Source organism: Magallana gigas, chromosome 2, assembly GCF_963853765.1.
Source record: "Magallana gigas chromosome 2, xbMagGiga1.1, whole genome shotgun sequence".
Classification (NCBI taxonomy): Eukaryota; Metazoa; Mollusca; class Bivalvia; order Ostreida; family Ostreidae; genus Magallana; species Magallana gigas.
In genome coordinates this window covers 57953729-57961176 of record NC_088854.1, presented here as the reverse complement: position 1 = coordinate 57961176, position 7448 = coordinate 57953729, and positions in this window count along the sequence as shown.

The following is a 7448-nucleotide window of genomic DNA, read 5'->3' as shown; positions in this document are numbered from 1 at the left end:
TCCTTTGAACGTTTTTGCGCCTGTAGAATGACAAAATATTATCTTTATTTCACAGGTTGGCACCAAGTGATTTATATTTTCCTGACTTACGGGATAACAGTCGGGTGTGTTATTGTTATTCACAGGTCCAGTAATGCTAAGAGTCCTATTAACTCATATTTGATCTACAATCGGGCGCCCTCGGTGCAAATCGTCTACTCTTCATTTACCATCGCTCTTATTCTAGGAGTTCTGCTTTTTACTGTTTTATCCACCTATCAACTTCTCTGTAGTTTAAGAAAATCTCGGAAAGTTGGCAGTAAAGAGACGAAAATTCAAGGCATCAAAAATAGGGATAAATCGGTGATATTTTGCGTCACAAAACAGCAAACTAAGCAGGCCTCGAATGATGACAAAGCAAGTGAATCGGACAAAATTCTGGTAAATATGGCAGACGAGAGAAACGATGCACTGTGTCGAATGTCGACTACCTATACTGTGGATCCATCCAGTTCCCAGTGCACCGACATTGGTACCCAAAGATCCCGCCAAAAAGGAGCAACAAGATACGGAGAGCGGCGAGGGGAGTCCGTCAAAACCTTGCTAATCGTGGTCCTCACCCTGGTGGTCTGTAATATCCCTTATCACGTGGTTCAAACGGTGTCCTTCTTCACTGACCAGAATGTCGCGGAGGAAGCCCTTTGTGTGACTTATTATATGAGCAAGTGTCAATACATTTTGAATCCGGTAATATATATGTGGAGAATTCGACCGATCAGAGATTTTATAAGGGACAGAATGAAGTGCAAGACATTGTAAATTCTTAAAGGAGACATGAAGCTGATATTTACAGTTTGCAGCCACGGGCACCTGACAGTGTGTTTGTAGCGTCTATGTGCTATTCAGTTTCTCAGGATGGTCAATTGTTTATATCAAGTTATATTTAAACAGATAATTCAAATTGTCAAACATAATAATTTAATGGGTTTTTTTTTATACTTACAACCACTAAGTATGATTCCTTCTATTTCTTACGAAAATTGATTGTAATTCATAGCTCTATTGAAACCGACAGAATTGAAATCTACACGATCTACTCGATCTAGTTCTAACCAGTTAATCGATCGGTCGAAACCTTCAGCAACCTTCGAAAAAACACGACCTGCACAAAATGATAATGATGATAAAATTCCAATATAAGATGACTGGACTATTTTTTTCTCACGTACTGATGTACATTTACAATAATCTATTTGATTTACTTACATTTTACGATTTATGTGGTAAAGAGAGATGTAAATATAAACAGTTGAACGCTTTGATTGTTGATTCATGCGGAATATGAAGGTAGCGATCATTGCAGGAAAATAAAATACACAAAATGCTAACGCCGTTTATATTATATATTTTTATGCAATGTAGCTACTTTCATATCCCTCATGAATCACCAAAGAAACCATTTTATTGTTTAAGCTACACTTTATGTTCCCTTTGGTAAACAAAAGCGAGATATACGCTTTTTAAAACTTGGGGATTATAGATAAATATTTACAATCGTATAGCCCCTCATTTGGCATTGGAAATCCGCGACGTTCAATTTCCTGTAGCTTTTTCACGGCGCATGAGCACAAATAAAAAACGTCACCATGCGTTTTGAACATATCTATTACTGTAAAATTTAACGAAACGTTCAAACTTACAAAACCAAAAAATAATCGTTGAATGATATCTATTCGTTTATAAAAAAAATTTCCCGACGAAGTTTCTGGCACTATATTTTTAGTCACGGAAGCAAACTTAATAACATGTCAATATGGCTGTTCCATATATGTGACCAAGAGCGTATATAATGGTTTAAAAGCGACGATATACAAATGCTTCATACAAATAAACATCAATATGAATATAAATACATGTAAAAGCATTGAATGCGTAATTTTGGATGCATGTCGTCGGTCCTATGTTTAAGTTTATAAACGATGTAGCTATATAACGCGTTATAACGCTATTGCCTTTCAGGTACAATATGATTGGACTAAAAAATTATTTAATTCTTGTTTAAAGTTCAAAAAACGCCCTTTGTTCAGTACCAATGTGTACCACGAATTTGCAAAGATGGAATTCTCCTGGTAAATTGTGAATTTACTGGGTGGGTGTAAATACAAAATTTACAAAACGCTTGTAGTTACACCCACCCAGTAAGTTCACAATTTACAACATGACACTGGTTTTGGTATTTAATAGAAAATAACTAACCTCGTCCAACAAAAAAATAATTAAAAACCATACAAAATGATATAGGTGTATGGGAAAAAATAATTAAGAAATAAATGCATTTCTGTGAATACAAATCATGCGAGAGGTTTAGAAAAATAATTTCTATGTCCTTGAATTCAAACTGTAAGAAAAAGCTGAAGTAAAAAAATAAATTATTTGTCCACCTTGTCTTTCGAGGTATCGAAAAGGATCAGTTGTTTTTAGACTAATCTTCTTTCATTTTGTTCAAAATTCATCTTCACTGACTTTAGGCTACCTTTATTTCACGAACGTCAGTGATTTATGGGTTAAAAAATCCGCTTACTAATGTTGTCACGAATAATTCTTAATTCTTCGGAGATTGGTTTGCTGATGGGATGACACGAAATATACCTATGTTGTAGAATTATACGTCATCAAAATTCGGAAAAGAAAACCATAACCGGGCATTAGATTTGGAATCCGATAGACATTATCAATATGGATAGTAACAAAAAAATGATAGTATCCAAAGTCACGCAGCGGAAACAGAATTTAAATGAGCTCTTAAAGATATATGTCAAAATATAATTTAAAATCATACATGTGGTGTATATTACCCGTGTTATAAACCTTTGCTTTAAAATTTATCAACGGGAGATGTTTTATCAAATACTTCCGGTCAGGACCGATTGCAACTTCTCGGGCCTTTTTCCGAGCCTGTCGGAAAGGCCCGAGTAGTTGCGACTGGATCAGAATTTGTTTTGACACAGCCCCTCGCTTCAACCTTTCAGTGACCTAGTTATTGGAAATCAACATAACTATTTCTTCTACCAAACATTGATTTAAAACGGTTTTTGTCGAAGACTTAAATTTAAAAAATTAAGGAAAACACATATTGGTTAATAAAACTGCAAATTACGTTGGCTATCAAGAAGTTAATCCTGTCAACGCGATGAAAACAGAACGATTTGTTGTGTTTCTGTAGGCTGCACATTTCATCTTACCGAAATAATGCCTCCCAAGATTTTTATTTTACCATCAGTAAGCATCCTTAATCAATATATTATTTAATCACTCCGAACCATCAATACTACATCTTGTTTTATAAACCATTAACAACTGTTCCTCGTTCCTCAAACTAACGAGCATTATCAACTTTATGCAAATCAACAAACTTGACTATTCAAGTCTACAGTATTTACATTTAAGTGATTCAGCTCTACACGAAAAAAATATTTAGAAATGAAAAAATTATTTCAGGGTCTATTTCAGTGAAACTTTACTTAAAAGCAACTATATTTATCTCCGAAATGACGTACTAAATTGCTTTGCTCAAGGTCACAATAACCGCATAACAGAACGTTACATCATTGATAAGACTATGAAAAATCAATTAAACTTCTATTATTGTGTAATTTTTTATTTTCTTTATACAACTCGTTGAAATGCTTATATTCGCGAGGAAAGCCTCGCGAATATAACAAAAATTTCTACTCGTAAAGCAAATATAAAATCACACGATATAGAATCCTCTTTATATTCAATAATCATAGATTATGGGTTTTTTTTTTTATTTATTTATTTCCTTTTTTATCTATTTTTAATTACTATGAATTTATTTGTTTGTTTATTCAATTATTTATCTAATTATTCAGATTTTTCTTCTTAATTTCCTCACCGGTCCTAAATCATGTGGTTGTGAGCTGTGTGTAAAATCAAAATAATGAACTAGCTTTCCTGTAATCTTTTACAGACGTACGAAACTCTAATTTGCATTATAGTGGACGGACCAAGAATATGACATCACTTTCCCGCCACAACAACTAGGTTAATGCTAAATAAACAGACGTCATTCGCGACACATACAATATACATACGGTCTATTGTTCTCTAATTCATTTTTCTCGACTTGTTAACGCTCTCCATGATCGGGGATTTCCTGCTTTAGTAATTAGAGACAAGATGAAGAGAGACACGGAATAAGAATAATCTGATGGACTGTTTCATTGAGAGTGAACTGTGAGTACATAAATTCTTCAATGGAGTAGTCAACTGTCGAGCACGTGCTAATGGCGCCGATCCGTTCCCGCCATTATCCATCGTTCTCCAATTAGAGCGGGATGCCGACCCTTGACAACAAGATGTGTGGTTTAACATGGACGTTCGTTCTTACCATTGTCAGTGTCGTCTGCTCGACAATGACACTTACCCCTCCAAAGAGAAGCGGACGATTGCTCCATGATTTCTGCTCAAGTCGACGTTTGGTTTTTCGATGGAATGGGAACCAGCATCAATTAACTTTACATTATTTCTTGTCTATACGCTCCTTCTTGAGATTTTTTGGTGCTTGAGCATGCGCCCTGAAGCTCTTGAAAGCAAATAAATTGAACCAAGAATGGCGTCATATTAACTCTCTTCAAAAGATGGTTCTTTTCAGATTTGGTGCTCAGGTTACTTGTACATACATAGAGCTTGTTGGAGAAGAAGACCAAAAAAGATTTTCTATAATGTTATTTCTAATTAGGTTTATTTTTATCTTCACGTAAATAATTTCAGACTGTTGTCTAAAGCAACTTAGGTCTGATAAACGGACAAATAGAGAACGGATCTTGGTACTGTTTCACAGAATAAACATATTACATGTATTTGGATATACGGTCTTGGAAAACGGTCTTGGAACGGAGAAAAACTTAGATGTTGTTTCAATTGACAATTAATTATATGCTTAGTGAAAATATCTTCAATTATAACTTTGCTCATTCACCCAATGTCAATTGTTATCAAAATAAATAATACACATACACAGGTTAGCGAACTTGTCCTGGGTCTTCTGGGCTTTTGTTTCTGTCCGAGCTCGCTGATGCCTAAACTCCTGTTGAATACATTAATCCACTCAAATATTATACATATATTATCAAATGTCATTGATTTGAACATACATGTATTTCTATTGTATAAAATTACAACTGGGATTGGGCACAAGTTCAAAAACTTAGACCACTCTCTCCCAATAAAAGTACATGTATATAATACAATACAAAATTATGTATGCACAAAATGTAAGGTCAACAGATCATATGACAGTGATATATAGAATTTGCAATTGTGTACAAACATCAACTAAATCTTTGTGTGTCTTTGATATAACGATAAACTAAAGAAAATAAATGTTTGTTTTCCCTGGCACTAATTGCACTGTCGCCCCAAAGTAAGGCATGAGTATTAATATTTATATTTACAATATGGAAAATTTCATTCAGCAGAACATTCGTGGTAGGGGCGTGTGAATAAGAGAACAAAAGGCAATGTAAGCAATGTTGAGACATTATTTTTTAGGAGTTTTTATGCTGTTACATTTTTATGTCCACTTACAAAGAACCTGGGGGGAATGAGCAGAGGTATGCACACAAGTGGACTCAACCCTATCATGAGTATGTTTCAAATGACAATAACGCATTTAGTATAATATGTGAATTAGCATCAAATATTTTTATTTCTGTGCTTACATATCTCCAGAAAATTTATTATGTGCGTGTACATAGAATAAAAAATGCTATCTTTTAGACTTGAAGTTCAGAATTTGTACATCCTCAACAAAGTAACATGTTTATTTTTAAAAATAATACTAAAGATAACTGATTTAGCTTTCACTAATAATCTATAAAATGATAAAGTGCATGTGTTTAATTCATAATAACTCAATTTTTACTTTCTTTACATCAAATGAGTTTTTAATTAAAACAAAGTAAACAAAGATTTAAAAAAATGTTTGCAGCACGATTCATTGAAATCGAACACCTACTTCAACATAATTCTGTTCCAAAAATTCCTCGCTAAACGCTACACCACGGAAATAACAAACTCAATTTAGTATTGCGCAAACATAATTCGGTCTTGTCCATTTGATGATCATCTTGCAAACTGAATGAAGAAAACTTGTTTTTGACCATAGAGTGGGTCTTGGTACCATTTTTTTGAAAGACGTTTACTTATTTTATCAAAATATGTTCTTTAAAAGATGGTATGATACACACTCCATAAAAAAAATACTGAACATCCGATTTCATTAGCATTTTGTTGCTCAATTACATATTCATATTTTGATGTCTTAATGTCAATTAAATTTGAAGCAGTTTTTGAAGGTTTTGGCAATTCTGAATACAAATAATTACATATGTTTAATAAATCCCAACACGTTTTTTTTCCAAAAATTATTTCAACTTTAACTTAATAAATATTCTCGTAAAATCATTTACTTCAATTTGATTCATTGAGCTTTTTTTTAAAACACACTCATGGTCCCTACATTCCGCGAAACTTGCGAGTAGTCAACTTAATATTCTCGAGCATAAACTCCTTTGCTACTAATGAAAATTATGTATCTTTTCCATATCTTGTTTGTTATCATATCCACATCTATTTTTGATGTAATTCTCTTCCATTGAATTTGACATGTGATTAAACTCCTTTAAAAATGTCCATGACCCATTCCTTTAATTTATCTTTTGATTTATTTATGTTTATTTATTCATTCATCTACATATTTATATCAATATTTCTAGTTGTGTATTGATACACGCAGGTCAACAATTGTAAAATATTCCTCTACTATATAATGTATCGGGCAAGTCGGGAAAATGAGAGGTATGGGCATAATGTTACACACAGCTGAAAAACGTACGAGATTTCCGCCTTGTGTTATAAATTGTCAAAAATATAAAAAATGACAAAGAAAGTATATAAAGTCAGTACATTTTAGGTATATTGATATAACACTTCATCATTTAAAATCCCTATTTGCCTGTCAAAATCGGTAGCATATTCAAACAATTTTAACAAAATTATCATATCTTTACTTATGTGTTTTAGAAAATAAAAATATGATACGCTATATGTCATAATTTCACAACTCTGCTAGAATAGCCTATGTTGTTTATACAATCATAAAAACTGATCCAGAATCTTGTGTTTGGGACTTGGTTGTTATAGATTTAGAATTTATCCAGCAATGTCAACAGATCCATCGGGGGGTCAGGACCCGCTTTCACCTGTGTCCAAAACAACCCAGGTAACACCAAAAATAAATCCCCCATTTTCTGATCAGTTGATATCTACATTAATCTTCGTATTAATCCCTCTCCAAAGTCCTCATCCTCTCCCCCGGACAACGGGACAGGCCATTCACGACCGCAATGTCACACAATACTGCGATAATCTTAGACAACGCCACC